Here is a 15,424-nt window from a genome sequence, read left to right as displayed (position 1 = left end):
TCCCACATAGCCTACCAATAACATCCAAAAACGATAATCTTTTATCATATAATCTGAATAAATAGCCTGAATGGGGTCCATAAGCCTATACTGCTAAAAATACAGCTCAAGGTTTTAATAAGGACGACAAGTTTTGTAGCATAGGCTAATCACAGATCAATTCAATCTGGATCAAAACTTTGCATTCCCAGCATTCCATTAGTATCGACAGCTTGGCTACTTTAAAAGCTACTAGCCTAAAGGGTTAAGGGTTAATCAAAGCTGTAGGCTATTGAATTTCGGCCATTCATGCCATGAGGGTAGTTCAGACATTTAGATTAAACATCTTGTTAAACCTCTAGCACGGCTATTTAACAAATGCATGAATATTTAAAAATTCCAAACAAACATGGACTCATAAAGATTTGAAATCGCGCTTTAGATTTTAATCTGGCGCTGTCGTCATGTTGCTGGTCGTGACGCAGAATCAATGGAGAGTGTGGGAGGACCAAATAATCGAGAACGTGCTGGGTAGTTCAATTCATTTTACAGAATCGATTCCTTTGAACACATCATTTTAATAAATCATTATTCAACAACCGATTCAAGATTCACTGAGAACACTGATGCATGTTAGGGAAAGGGAATTCCCACAAGTTGTATTTGAAATGTTCTGCATATTATTTATTTAAAATATGCTGGTAGTTTATTTTTTTTAATATATATTATTTTTTAATTTTATATTAGGCATATATATAGGCTATATATATATATATATATATATATATATATATATATATATATATATATATATATATATATATATTTTTTTTTTATCATATTGTTGATTAGCATATGATGTAGCCTAATTTAGGCCAACAATGGCTATATTGTGTTAAAACTAATTGTGCAACATTCACAGTTTACCATTACGGTAATTTGGAACATGTTAGTAGCCTAGCCTAACAATTGTTAGTAGCCTAACTATTAGATAGACTAACAACAATCTAAATAATACGTGATATCCTATTAATTATTATTATTATTATAATTATAGTTGTTTTTTTTTATTAAATTGTAGGCTTAATTAATACTATTGCACATGACAGACAATTCAAATTCGAAAACTCACTTACGAATGAAATCAATTAAAAAAAATGTCTGGATATTTGTCCAAGCAAATGAAAGCATAAAATGCCACACATTAAGTAGGCTAGCTTATGCTGTTCGTCCATTATTAACAGTGGCTGTTTTCTTCCAATTAAAATAAATAAATAAATTGTTTTAGTCACACCGATTTGTCCATTCATTTGATGAATCAAACGTTATCAAGGTTTGTTAGAACTCCGGCAAATTGATCTGGTTGAACCATTCGGTTTTGCGAATCGGTTCCTCTGATTCACGAGAAAGAACTTCGAACAGAACGATTGGTTCGCGAATCAGACATCACTACGATCGCATGGCGAGGCTTGAGTCACTCAGACATTGTAGATTATTTGCTGGAACCTTTCGGTAAGTAGAATGAAGGCACAATCTTTCGCAATCTATCTTATTAAATGCGTATTAGATGTTAAAAAGTGACTGTTGAAAATAGACTTGATGAGCGACCAGAGCGCCATGTATGATGAGCATTTAAGCGAATTGTGTGCCTGTGGAGGAGGGTGTTGCCCAAATACCGGCTTTCTGTCGGAAATCATGGTTGGCAGAGTTATCAGTGTAGTTTTCGGTTATTTTTCCTTAATTATAGTAGCTGTAAATAACATTTTGCATAAAAAGCTGTGTTAATGTCCTTAACATGCTGTCTTGTGGGATGTGTCGAGACAAATGTCCGGGGGGACCAGCATAAACTAAATGTTACAGGATTTTAGTAAAATAACAAAGACTATACACGATTTTCGTTTTAAAATGAGGTTTAATAATTTTCTATTGTCAGTCTAAAGGCCATTTTCAACGGTTTAGGGCGACATCTTGTCATTTTTTCTGTCCACGTCTCTGTGTCGGTAAAGCTCCAAATTGAAAGCTATGTACGAAGTAGGCTACTTCTGTGGGGGAAAAATAGACCTATATAAGATTGAAAAAATTGGTCGTGTAACTTTTTTTTTTTTTTTTTTTTTTTCATGATAAGAACCCTTGGGTATTTTAGCATTATTGTCAATAGGAGAGTAACGTTAAACATGTCTTTCTACCCATACCATCGCAGCATCTGGTTAGAAACCGGAGTAATTCTCCCAGGTCACCCACATCACAGATTCATATTTTAGTCAGGATTTGTGCCAGTTTCATAAGTCTTTTGACTTAAGTGGGATGCTGAACAAGGTAATTTCTTCTATTATTGAGTGGTGACATTTTAGTGGTATGCATTGTGTTTGTGTTCCGTAGACCTGTCACGATTAATAGCAGAAAGTAAGACACCCACCCACCCAACAGGTCATTCATCATTCAGACTGACAATTCACATTTACAGATGACTTTTACAAGTTATCTTACTCATTTGACTGCTATGGTTGCACTTTGGCTACATTTTCATTTTCATTTGTTGTCAGCTTTGTTTGCTATAGTGTTGCAACAAATGGCGTTTGTAGTTGTTTTTAATTCATACTGCCCGCTCTCACATGTTTTAACTAATGTCTGCTTAAAGGCTAGAGGCAAAGCTGTTTTCTGCAGAAAATGTTTTAGCGAAGCAAGTCAGCTGTTTTCATCAGAAATGCATCACATTTACGCTCCAAGCCCGTGGTATTTTTGTCTGCTTTGCACATTGTTTTTCATTCTCTACATTGGACTTCTTATGTGGTAAGAGAAAGACCAGCAAATTCTCAGGACCAAGAATTCTGCAGAGCTTTCCCCAAGAGGGTCCCGATCCTCAAATAAATACTTCCACATGACCTTCAGTCCGTGTGCCAGAAAGAGCTGTTTCTGCACTCTCAGTGACGTACAGGATTCCTTGAGATGTCAGTGACTGCTCTTTTTTTTGCAGTGCGGTTTTAGCTATATGGAGCTCCTCTTTTGTTCAGTTCCTTGGGAATTTTACTTGCCCTGAGCTGTGGTCTATAAAACTCGATCGCGAGGTTGTAGGGTGCCAGGGAAATGTAGATCTCATCTGCCCAGCTGAATGACTATGACCAGGCACTAACATCTTACATGAAGGAAAAATCACATGGAGCTCCTTCCTAAAGTGCCAGAGGTGGTGTTTGTCGATGGTAGGGGTCACAGAGCTCTTTATTCTAATCATATCTGTAAAATCGTTGTGTATTCTCTCTAGGTTTAGGACTTTGATAGTTACCAGCCCCTGCAGAATGAAAATGAATAAACATGCTCCTATCTCCAGCTTTGAAGTATGTGCCAAAGTTGGTGAGCATCAGGCAGCACTTAACCCCAAACCGGATATGGGTCATGCAATTATCTGTTTGATAAACAGTTGTTAGCCACACACAGTGTGCCAGGGTGTATGCCAACTTGCACTTAGCCGCAGGTGATTTAGGCTAATTTATGTTCCAGATGTTACTCATTTAGGCTATGTGCTTATAAGATGCGACTTGTGCATCTTTGTGGGGCGAATTTCAGTGCAGAGCATTTAACATGCATAATAATATAGGATTTTTTTTATTAGCTTAAATTGGACAGACTAGAAATATTTTCATTATTAATGTTAACTCATATTGTCATTGCATGCATACATTCTTGTGCACAAGAACATATTTGCTTAGCACAAGACTCTTAAAATGACTACGATTTGACAGGTTTTCACTGTTTTTCTCAGGTTTAGTTGCTGACTCAAAGCTGAAGTGGGATTGGTGGTCCAGGTGGTTTGTCTGCTGTTCATTTATGTGTGAGAACTCTCTTAGTTCAATGATGCAGGTATTCTTGCAGGTGCACATGAGCGCAGAACACAGATGTATTGAACTGTGGGTACATCCAGTTTTACTCAAACAAATAACATCACGCAAATCAATCAGAAACACTCTCCAGCCAACTGGAACTTTATTCATCATGTCAAATCATGGAATTCCATTGGGAGCTTAATGTGAATTATTGATCATCTGCCCATCCAGAAAAAAAAAACAGTTATGAAAATGTGGGCCTAATTGGAAGTGAATTGATTTCTGCTAACATTCCTTAAACAAAGAACATGTCATGGAAAAATATCATTCAGGAAATAGGGGTGGGCGATATACGGTTGACACAATTAACCGATAGAAATTTTTGACTATCGTCTCTATTGCGGTTACGCTCATGTGACGTTGCTGTGCTGCCCAGTAGCAGTAAGCTGCGAAAGACAACTCATTTTTTCAGTAGGCTATATGTGCTGCGCGAGACATGCGACATGAAGCCCTTGCTCATAGAGTGCTTGAAAACTGAACTCAGTGCTTTTTGCGCTTAATTGGACTTGAACGGTTAAATACACATACCTATGTGTCAAAGTGAAGTCATGTCCTAAGTAAACGTAAGCAGTTGAGAAAGAACAATGCACGAGTATAATGGATCCGTGCAGTCGGTCTTAAAGTGATAGCATCCAAATTTCCCTGCTGTCATTATTAATGTTATTCAAACAACAAAAAATACTCACTGCTCTTGCCTGAATCACTTTTGTAACCTTAATAAGAATAAAACTAAATGTTAATTTACACAGTAAATACCATGCATTGATTTTTTTATTTTTTTATACATTTTATGTAGTAGGCTATTTCTAGTGCTTGATGTTTTTCAGGTAGGTCCATTTTCATTTGTGTCTTGGTTCTATGGTTTTCTTTGGTCTTTCTTAATCACTGTTTATTTGTCTTCAGGAAGCTGACAGGAGAGTTTTTTTAGGATAGCCTAGTATTTGTTTTTTAAATGAAATTTAATTTTTCTGTTCCGTTTAGTCGACTAGCCTTGCACATCCCTAATAAATGACCACATTTTAGAGATGAGTTCCTCAAATCAGGCTCTTTCAGTCATGCAAGTACAGCTCCTTTTTCTTTGAACGGGGAAACATCAAATTATCCAAAGCTGTTCACCACAATTAAATCACCAGTGAAATCTGACAACAACTGTATAATAAATTTTGTTTCTAAAAGCTCGGATCATGACAAAAAAACCTGCATTTTTCAGGCTAGACCAGTCAATATGCGCATATCTCAGAACACTGACTGTTTCTATAGCTGCCAAAGCTTCTAAAGGCGGCTGCAGTGACGCAGTGACTCTTTTTTTGAAGACGGGACTTCTTCCGCCATATTGCGCTTTGCACGTTCCCATTCATAGTAATATGAGTGCTCCGTCTTTGTATATCTAAAGTCTTTGGTTTATCTCAACCCTGTTCAAACTCGCTTAACTGAAGGGGTGGTGTAATGCACCTTTTCACAAGATGTAAAATAAGTCACTGATGTCCTCAGAGTGTGTATGTGAAGTTTTAGCTCAAAATACCCCACAGATCATTTTTTTAATAGCATGTTAAAATCGTCCCTTTTTGAGGGTGAGCAAAACGCGTCGTTTTGTGTGTCCATTTAAATGCAAATGAGCTGCTGCTCCCTTTCAAGAAGAGGGCGGAGCTACAACAGCTCGTGTGTTAGCAGCTCCGATTACCTCACGCAGACACGCACTGAAATGTCAGAAACTGTTCTGCCTTTTATGTTCAAACCGGAGTCGGACAATGATGGAGAGACTCAAGAAGAAGTGAACATGTAGAAAGCAACAGGACATTTCTGAATGGTTAGTTGATGAATTGATGTAGCTGATCTGGAGTTAACTATCTTCTAGTGATTGATTAGCTTATCTGTCATGATAATCTATAAATGCGTTCCCGGGGCAGGGTTTATGTAAATTTTAGGGTTTGTGATGTCACTAACCTGAGAGGAAGCTCATGTAGTCCCTATCAGTCAGTTTGGCATTTGTTGTAGTCCTTAAAAATCGATTTCTGTAAAAGAAAATATCTCCCTTTGCTTTGAACTTTGAGCGTTGTAACTTTGCAGATGTTGTTTATGCTCAAACAGCAACATAACGCATTAACTAAAGTTAGAAAAGTGAAATCATAATCAACCATGACCCCTTTAACTGAAATTATCTAGTAACTCTGAAGACCCTGATTAGCTTGTTCCGGTATGTTTGATTCATAGACAGTAAAAGAAATGGACACAGCGACCCCATTGGAACTCAATTGAGACAAGTGAAGCCCATTTTTAGCGATTTTTAGCACTTCCTTTCCTGACGCGCAGACTCAAACCGAGCAAAGCGTTACACGGACCACGTGAGCAACCCGTCTGTCTTCTAGTAGCTGTGCCAAGAGAAATCTGAATCATTCCCTTCCGAATCTTGCATAGACGGAGAGTGTGAGTAGGAGGTGTCCATGAGCTTGGAGCAGGAGCAACTTTTGTTAGGTATTCTGATTAATTATATTGTCACTTTGCCTCCACGTCCCCCCGATTGCCCGCGAGCTTCTCCTCCCGTCCATACGGTAATCTCTCTACTGTGCGACAGAGAGTCGCTTGGTCATGACGCAATCGTTAGCCTACTTTTACAAAAACTGCTTCTACGGGGCCATAACATAAGCTACAAGGTAATGGAGCATTTTATACATTGTCGTGTTTCTTTAGAAATAAATAATGGACAAATGGAGTCTTCAAACGCCTCAGATGTAAAGTTATTTGCTGTCAAAGTGACGCCAAAATGAATGGGAGTCAATGGAATGCTAACAGCAGGTGAAGTTCTGCTACAAGATGGTGGCACGCGGCCGGCTTCAACTTCCGGTCGACTTCCTTCCCGCCTGGTTTGATTAGGTTTGGAACTAAACTCTGTAGGTCAATGGCCCTCCAGGACCGGATTTGAGGAACCCTGTGTGTTGTGACTTTAGTGTTGCAGCACCAGGACCTAAAGAAAAGCAGAAAAATGCATTATTAAATGATTCATTCATTGTTTAATAATATCATATTGCAATTCAAACCTCATTATCATTTTCTGACCACTCATGCAGCCCTGTTTTATATTGTCATCCTTCAACTATTTCTGTGTGAAGATGTGCACAAACCCAATTCAGTTTCTTCTTAGACAATTGTAAGAACCTCCCATGTCCTTTACGTAACAAACATCTTAAATTGTAAACTCTCAAACATGCAGCTGCCAAACAACATTTCAGCTGTTGCCAAGTAAACATAACTTTGGTTTCGTTTTTCACAGCAGTGGAGTTATTAAGCCGTACGCTCTAGAGCTCCTACTGATGTGCTCTTACTTGTGTTAGAAGTGTTTAGTTTTGCTCTGACAACTCCTTGTCTACCTTAATTGTGTTCTGGCCGTACAGAGAAATAGAAGTCTTTGTGACTTGTAGCACTTGTCAGTGTTTCCCACATGATCCTCCTCCCCAGAAATTGGCTTACAAACAAACATGTTAAACAAAAACACACTTTTTATTGCCATTTTAATAAATAACACAATGTGGTTTTCTATAACATAATGTAATTTAACCAGCCAGTAAGTAGATTTTATTACCATTGCTAACTAGGGCTGCACGGTATATGGAAGTTATCAATGTATCGATATTTTACAGTATATCGCAACGGCTTGCGATAACAGAATGAATACTTTAAAATGTTACAATAAGTCAAAGTCTTTTGACAAAAGTCATAAGGCAAAAAGCAAAAATACACACTGTTCACTTCGGGTGGGAATCTTCGCACCTCGCGATCTGATCCGATTCTGATTCTAGGAGTCACGATCCAATTCAAAAACAATTCTTGATCTACTTTTTTTTCTTATTAATTTGTTTACCAACTTGAAAATCTTCCGCTTCCGTACGATCCGCTTTTTTTGCCTCCAATACCGATTCCGATACCTGGGATTCAGTATTGGCCGATACTGAGTACCGATCCGATACTAAAATAATAATAAAAAAAACTGTGCTGAATTACCTAATAAACTGTATCTGTTTTCCTCACTGTGGGGAAGAGACTGTGATTAATCTTTTGTGAAAGGCATCAGGCTTGACTTCCTAATTTCTAATTTCGTAAAACAATATATAGACAAAAATGTAGGTCTGTAGAAATTCCAGCCAGATTAAGTCCTTTTATGCAGAACCGTAGACCTTTATCTACAGACCTTTATCTACAGATCTACAGTATAATAATAGAATATTGAATCATCTTTGAGAGTTTCATCGTGTTGACTGTCGTAACCAAAAATATGCCGCCCTACCCCACTATTTTAATGTAGGCCTGTTTTCTGTCCAATTTTTGTGTTACTTGAAATAAAAGTCTGGTTATTTTATTTTATTGGCTTGATTTTTTTTAATTTTTCTTTTTTCTTAATTCATATTTATTAAATTATTGAATTTAATAAAAAAGTTTAATAATAATATATTTATACAAAAAAAACTAATTTAAAATAAGAAATGAATATTTATATATATATATATATTTATATATTTATATATATTTATATATATATATATATATATATATATATATATATATATATATATATATATATATATATATATATATATATATATATTTAAGCCATTTTCGGCCATTTTAAGCCATATCATTTAAATTGATTTTACACACTGAAAGCATTATCGTATCGCATCAATAAACACGTCATCACAGATCATATTTTTTTTTCAATATTGTTCAACCCGGTTGCTAACTAATAGCAGTATTTTGAGTCAGACCTAATGAACTGTGGTTCAGTAAGCGAGCGTCTAATCTGAGATGACTCAGTCAGGAAGTGAGTTTGTCTGACCGATTCAATCTGATATGATTTATTGCCTTGGTGTTGCAGATTCAAGCGCAGTGGCTTTACTTATTAAAGAAAACTCCGGTCAATTATAACATTGAGCTCATTTTTTTGTAAATTTGGAGTGCTGTCTGTACAGAGAACAACGTCAAAAATCGGTGTTGCCTACACCGTGTTATCCTGTTTTTAAAATTTGCACCCTGTTGACTTCAATGGGGCAAGTTTTAAACCTGCTTTTAGCCTCTTAACATTCTTGATGTGTCATATCAAACTGTAGTCTTCCAGAAGGCTTTGTTCCATACATTTGATTCAGAATCCAAGATGACAGTTCTCATGACAGCCTCTGACTCGCACCAAATGCGTCATTGTACAGATGTCTCGAGAGGCTCCTCTGGTTCAGGCTTGTTAGGATGATGAGATGGAGTTAATTAATAGTTTATCATTTACATTTAATCATTTAGCAGAAGCTTTTGTCCACAGTGACTTACAAATGAGAACAATAGAAGCAATCAAATCAACAAGAGGGCAACAGTAAGTCAAGTCAAGTCCCAGTTAGTCAAGCCAAATTTATTTTTTTATTTTTTTAATATATAGAGAAACAGAATAGAATAGAACAAGTAAGTGCTAATATTAATGGGTCAAGTGTTCACAAAACACTTTAGCCATAGCTGCTCAGATTGAGTTAGGCAGATCATTTCACCAGCAGGGAACAGATGAGGAAAAGGTCCACCATGAGAGTAATTTTGTGCCTCTTTTGGATGGCACCACAAGGCGCCGTTCACTTGCAGAACGCAAGCTTCTGGATGGCACATAAGTCGTGAGTTTAGGTATAGTGATGCAGTGGTTGTCTTGTAGGCAAACATCAGAGCCTTAAATTTGATTGACAACATTAAAATTGGATAGGTCAGTTTGTCTGACCGATTCAATCTGATATAATTTATTGCCTTGGTGTTGCAGATTCAAGCACAGTGGCTTTCCTTATTAACCTAAACAACATTAAAATTGGATAGGTAATATTTAGAGCTTTGAAGTGCTGGAAAAGTCTGAAGTACTTTAAAAAGTCCTTTAAAAAAGTGGTTGAAATATTCAACTTTTTCTTCCACAATACCATGGTTACAGGTAACGTCACTACATTAAATCCATGGTGAATGTTAGTGATTTGTGGACTGGAGAGCATTCTATAACTTGTTCGTTCATGGCACAATGTTTCTCTTGGTTTCCACGTCAGTGCTGTTTGATCTGATACAGTATCTATGGTAACAGAATTCTTCGCCGAATTTGGATGCTAATGTCTAATATTGCTCCGAGCTAATAAACGGTCCACTCTGCATGGCTCAAACAAGATGCTTCTTGTTTGAGGCATGCAGAGTGGACCGTTTATTAGCTTTATTTCGTTTCACTTTCATTTCGTTTGCCTTATGATGTTTCTCATATGCAACAGAAATGCCAGCTAATATCAGTTGGGCGACGTGGTCTAACAAAATCTAGTTGCAGCGGCAGGAAAAAGGTTTGCAAAATGCGACCATTTGGTTGCAGTCTGGAGCCCTGAGCGCTGAATCACAACAAATAAAAAGCACAAAGTCAGATAATCTAAGGTCTGGCTATGTAAGACACGTTAAAACTAGTAACCAACAGTGTAACATGCAATTAATATAGAATATAAAATGCCAACTGAAATCACCTTTAATTGGTGATATATATTCGCACATTACTTAAAAAGCCTGTGATCTCAACAGGAAGTTATGCAACGGTGAACGTAACCAGTGTTTTTTTTTATTGTCTTAAATCCATTAACTTGAAACACCGGTGAAAGCAATCACTCTGCACAGATCTACCTCCCAATGTTGTATTGCTCTTTTACAGTGGCTTATTGTTCTCATCCCATGAAGTGGTTATAATAGAAATGCTTTTAATTAATCCAGTGGAGGGCCATGGGTGGCTGCCCGAGCCTGCTGTGACGCAAGACTGGGATTTAATCATGAGAAGATGGGGTGGGAAAAGAGGGAAAACTCATTCCCCTCATGTCAGGCTGTTAAAAGTGGCAAAACTTCTGGTGTTCAGTCAGGAAGCTTTTTCACATCATGCTACGAGATTAAAGATTTAAAATAGGCGTTGGGCGGCATTTAATCCCATACAATAATGTAAAATGTGAGGCCCGTGTTTAAAGTTGAAGTGAACATTTTGAATGGCAAAATATTTTATCCTATCCCAGTTTTATGTGCAGTGTGTCTGGGAAACACCTTTGGAAGTTAGTTGTGTTTGAGACCACACCATTTGTGATTAAACATTTCTATCTACTGAAATAAATTTGGGGTGAAAACACAATTGAATGTTAATGTCAAATTCGGGTACTAAATTGTAAGACTTGTACCATATGATTTGTGTGATGTGATGCAGCAGTCTCCTTCAAGGAGATTTAGGATTTGTGCTTTGGCCAACTGAACAGACTTCCCAGACTCTTTTCCCCTCTGCTTCATGGAGGATGATGGAAGAGTCTAGCTCACATGCCGCATGCATTCCATTTAAAGGTGCAGAAAGTGTAGCCTAGATTAGTAAAAATATTATTCTTTCGTAAGTAATTTTCCATTGGGATTACACTGCATGGTAGGCTTGGTGTTTCTTTAATGTGTGGATGAAATTGTTTAGTATTAAAGTAACTGAGATCAATTTCAATTTTATTTTGTCTTTAAAGCTGCAGTCCGTAACTTTTTTTGTGTTCAAAATGTACAAAATGTATATAATAAGCGAGTGCATCATGAATCCATTTTCCAAACTGTGTTTTTGTCTTATCTTCAATCACTACGATGCATTGCACACCTATAATTAGTGTTTATATACAGACTATCTTAGACTGTTACAGGTCATACCCCTGCGGAGTAACCCAGTACATGCGTGACTCGTCATAGACATAAACAGGGAGAAGTAGCTCTGGCTATATGCTCTTCCACAAGACGCATGCAGTTCTGTTTATTAACTGTTAGCGCCAAAAGTTACAGTTTTAAAGTCAACATGAAATGGCATTCACAGCCCATTTTACATCTGTAATGTGACGTATTTCCAAGTCAAACAGGATATTCAGTGTGAAAATGTGTAGGGCAGTGCCAAAATTGTTTCCAGTTCATTTTATTTAGCGTTTTGAGTCTTTGTGTCATGTTGGTAGACACAAGTGTTTGCCTCCCCTGTCTTTGTCGTCTGCTTTTTTTTACAATACTGACGGTCCAGCTGCAGTTCTCAGACAGGAAACCCTCTGACATCAGCATAAGGTTGTGTGTTGTTTGAAAACACACAGCTGCAGACACAGGGAATGTCCCAAGGAAAAAAAAAAAACAGCATCCAAAATACCCACTTTGACTATGAGTGTTTCCCAACCTTTTTGCCACAGCACAGTTTTGATAAGTAAAAAATCCCACGGCAAACGGGCAGAAATCTTGTGTTTTTGAAATAATTAAACACTGTCATCAAATTGTTTCAAAAACACAAGATTTCTGCCCGTTTGCCGTGGGATTTTTTACTTATCAAAACTGTTCTGTGGCAAAAAGGTTGGGAAATAAATGCTACAAATAAGGCTATATTGTCATTTCCGCCTGATAACGACAATATAGCCTTATTTTTTGTAGCATTTATTTCTTTATTTACTTTTTGTCATTTGACAACCTCTCACGGCACATTAGCGTGCTGGGGCATCATCTTGCTGTATAGTGTTCACTGCACACTAAAGTGTGTGTGTGTGTGTTTGTTTCATTGATACTTGCGAGACAGGATGAGGGATTTCCTGTGTTGTGATCTCCTTCCCTGCTCTGGCAAATTTTGGCAGTCCTGACCTTTCAGAGTTCTGTGAGAATTTGGATTCCTGCATTCAGACAGACCTCCAGGCCAAACCACTGGTGGTCTCCTAGGGGTTTACAGGAAGGCCAAATTGTCCACCTTCTTGTGAAAGAAGATCCCAGAGGATTGTGAAGTTTTTGAAGTGAAAGTATGTTTATTCGAATTTGGTTGATTCAAATTTAGTAGAAATGTTTATATATTTTGTCTAATGATTAGATCTTAAAGTGACATCAGCCTAATATTCTTGCTTGTCTGTGTAAGTAATGTTAATCAAACAAGAAAAGACAAAGATAATAAAATTAAAGGGTTAGTTCACCCAAAAATGAAAATTCTGTCAGTAATTACTCACCCTCATGTTGTTCCAACCCCGTAAGACTTTCGTTCATCTTCGGAACACAAATTAAGATATTTTTGATGAAATCTGAGAGCTGGATCACTCCTCCTGCAGGCTTATGGACACTAGGGGTGTAACGGTACGTGTATTCGTACCGGACCGTTTCAGTACAGGGCTTTCGGTTCGGTGCACGTGTGTACCAAATGACCGAATGCAATATCTTGTGTGCGGAACATAGGTACATTTTTCGTGTTTCCACACGAACATATTAAGTGGCGGAAGTCTCCGCGTTCAGCGCAAATCCCGCCCTGCAGCTCATTCTAAAGTTTTACCTGTCGTCACTGTAACCTAAACCAATGATATCGACTGCAGGGGGAAAAAAAGCTTTTCCGCTCCGTGTGCGCAGCCACACTCTCCGTTCCGTGTGTGTGTGTGTGTGTGTGTGTCTGCGCGCTGCGCTCTCTGCTCAATGTTCAATGTTCAATGTTCGACTCCTGTTTGCGCTGCGCGTTCTGCTCTGTCGTTAACGGCCCAAACACTCCAATCATGTACCGATCACGCATTGGAAAAGCAAAGTCCGCTCAAATAACGTGAAATTTCTCTGTAGACTTCTGTTTGCTGAGCTGGTATATTCATGCTGGCAACAATGGTAAAATTACCTGCTATGATCACATGCTCTGGTAATAATAGCTTTGTAGGACTATATTTTATTTTGATAATTAGAAAAAAATATATAAAAAAAAATCTTAAATTGATTATGTTGATTGATTACTGAAAAATAATAATACATTGATATATTTATGTTTAATTATTTTAATATAGGGCTATTTTCTGTTCCCTTTTCCCCCCCGGTGTTTCATTTAATTAGGTGATTCTAAGTTTAATTATTGATGATTACAAGCTTGGAGGAATTGCAATTAATTACAGCATATTGTGCAATTAATTAGTTCATTTTTTTAATCGATTCCCAGCCTTAATATTTAAATATGAGCAGGCCTACAAGCTGGGATTGGTAATGCTGCACTGTAATCATAGTTTTATTTATATTTTTCATTAAATTTATTATGTGATATTGGTTTGAGACTGAGAGTATTTTATTTAGTGGAGAACTTTGCAGCAGTATTTTATTTCTTATTCTTTTTTTTATTTTATATAGATTTTATTATATCTTATTAAAAAGTGTTTAAAAAAGTGTAAACAAATTGTTAAAAAAAGTTTATAGTAATAAACAACCTGCAGTTTAATGTTTGCATTTGTTTCCCTTACTTTACCGAAAATAAACCGAACCGTGACTTTAAAACCGAGGTACGTACTGAACCGTGATTTTTGCGTACCGTTACACCCCTAATAGACACCTTAACTTGCTGGCCCAGAAAATGTATTAAAGACATTGTTAATATAGTCCAAGTGACTCAGTGGCTCAATCTTAAGTTTATAAAGCGACGAGAATACTTTTTGTGCGCAAAAACAAACAAAAATAACGACTTTATTCCACTTTTTATTTCCTTCTCTCTGGACCTCGAGTCTTTTTACGTAATGTTTAAGCGCTATATAGCGCTTTTAACAATATAGATTGTTTCAAAGCAGCTTTACAGTGATAATAGGAAGTAACAGAGATTGTTTTGGCTTTACAGCAGCTCTAGAATAAAGTTATTGTCCAGCTAAAGTTAGTTTTGATTGATTGATTCACTTCCGTTGCAGAGATCATTAGTTATTAACTTAGGGACCGCTAACACGACACCGTTCTAACAGAAAGCACTCGACGCTAGGGGTGGGGGAAAAGAGACGTATGATGGTCGAGTGCAAAATTTAAACAGCACCCTCTTCGTTAAAAGCTAACGTATGGAACATTGGCAATTTCAATGTGACCTATTTTGTATTTTTTGTATGAGAGCTGCTTTCTGTATTGCTTAGTTTTCACATCAATATGCTCTAAACCAATCTGTTATACGTAGGTTTACTGTACTGCCCTCCACAGTCACAGTGTGTATCAGTGCAATGCCAGTCGCAAAAAGTTACATTTTTGACTGTGCTCTCTTCAGATGTTCATTCACTTTTTTGTATAAGCTGTTTTTGATTGTGGTATACAGCAAAAAATTCAAGTCACAAGTCACAACTCTTTATTATTGTTAGTTGTGTATAAGAGCGGCTTTGTATGTACTAATTATTCAGAATATATGCGTAAGTCCACAAGCATTATTTTTGTATGAGAGCTGCTGGTACATAATTCTATATTTTTGAATGAAAGCTGTTTGTGATTTTGCTATACAGCAAAGTGTTTATTTGTTTTTTTGTCTGAAGGATTATATTGCTCATAACTGGAGGATGTTGGTTAGAGTCTATTATGAAATGCTAGAGATTCAAAACATGCTGAAGTTTGTATTCATTTACTACAAGAATGCTGCTAGTACAGGCACACATTTATTTTCCTGTTGGTTCTTTGCAATGTTGAGACATATGCTGGCAAATGTAACTTCACAGTTAACTTGCCAAATCACTTCCATTTGTTTTATTAATAAAATTAATACAAGTAAGTATTGGAAGTAAATTCTTAATGGGTCATCATAAATACTTTGCTTTGAAAGT

At 37.0% G+C, this 15,424-nt stretch overlaps 1 protein-coding gene across 1 annotated transcript in view; it reads left to right on the top strand.

The window, feature by feature from the left end:
• The first annotated feature begins 1,397 nt into the window (after positions 1 to 1,397).
• The window catches only part of ptp4a3a (protein tyrosine phosphatase 4A3a), a 37,762-nt gene continuing 23,735 nt past the window's right edge, over positions 1,398 to 15,424 (top strand). The window contains exon 1 of the mRNA XM_081376356.1: positions 1,398 to 1,491. The gene's annotated coding sequence lies outside the window, so the exon portion shown is untranslated. The remainder of the gene's footprint in view (positions 1,492 to 15,424) is intronic.

The sequence above is a fragment of the Scardinius erythrophthalmus genome (genome assembly GCF_964197995.2).
Source record: "Scardinius erythrophthalmus genome assembly, chromosome: 10".
Classification (NCBI taxonomy): domain Eukaryota; kingdom Metazoa; phylum Chordata; class Actinopteri; order Cypriniformes; family Leuciscidae; genus Scardinius; species Scardinius erythrophthalmus.
Note: the sequence above shows the minus strand (reverse complement) of the source record. Positions and strands in the feature narration are given on the sequence as shown.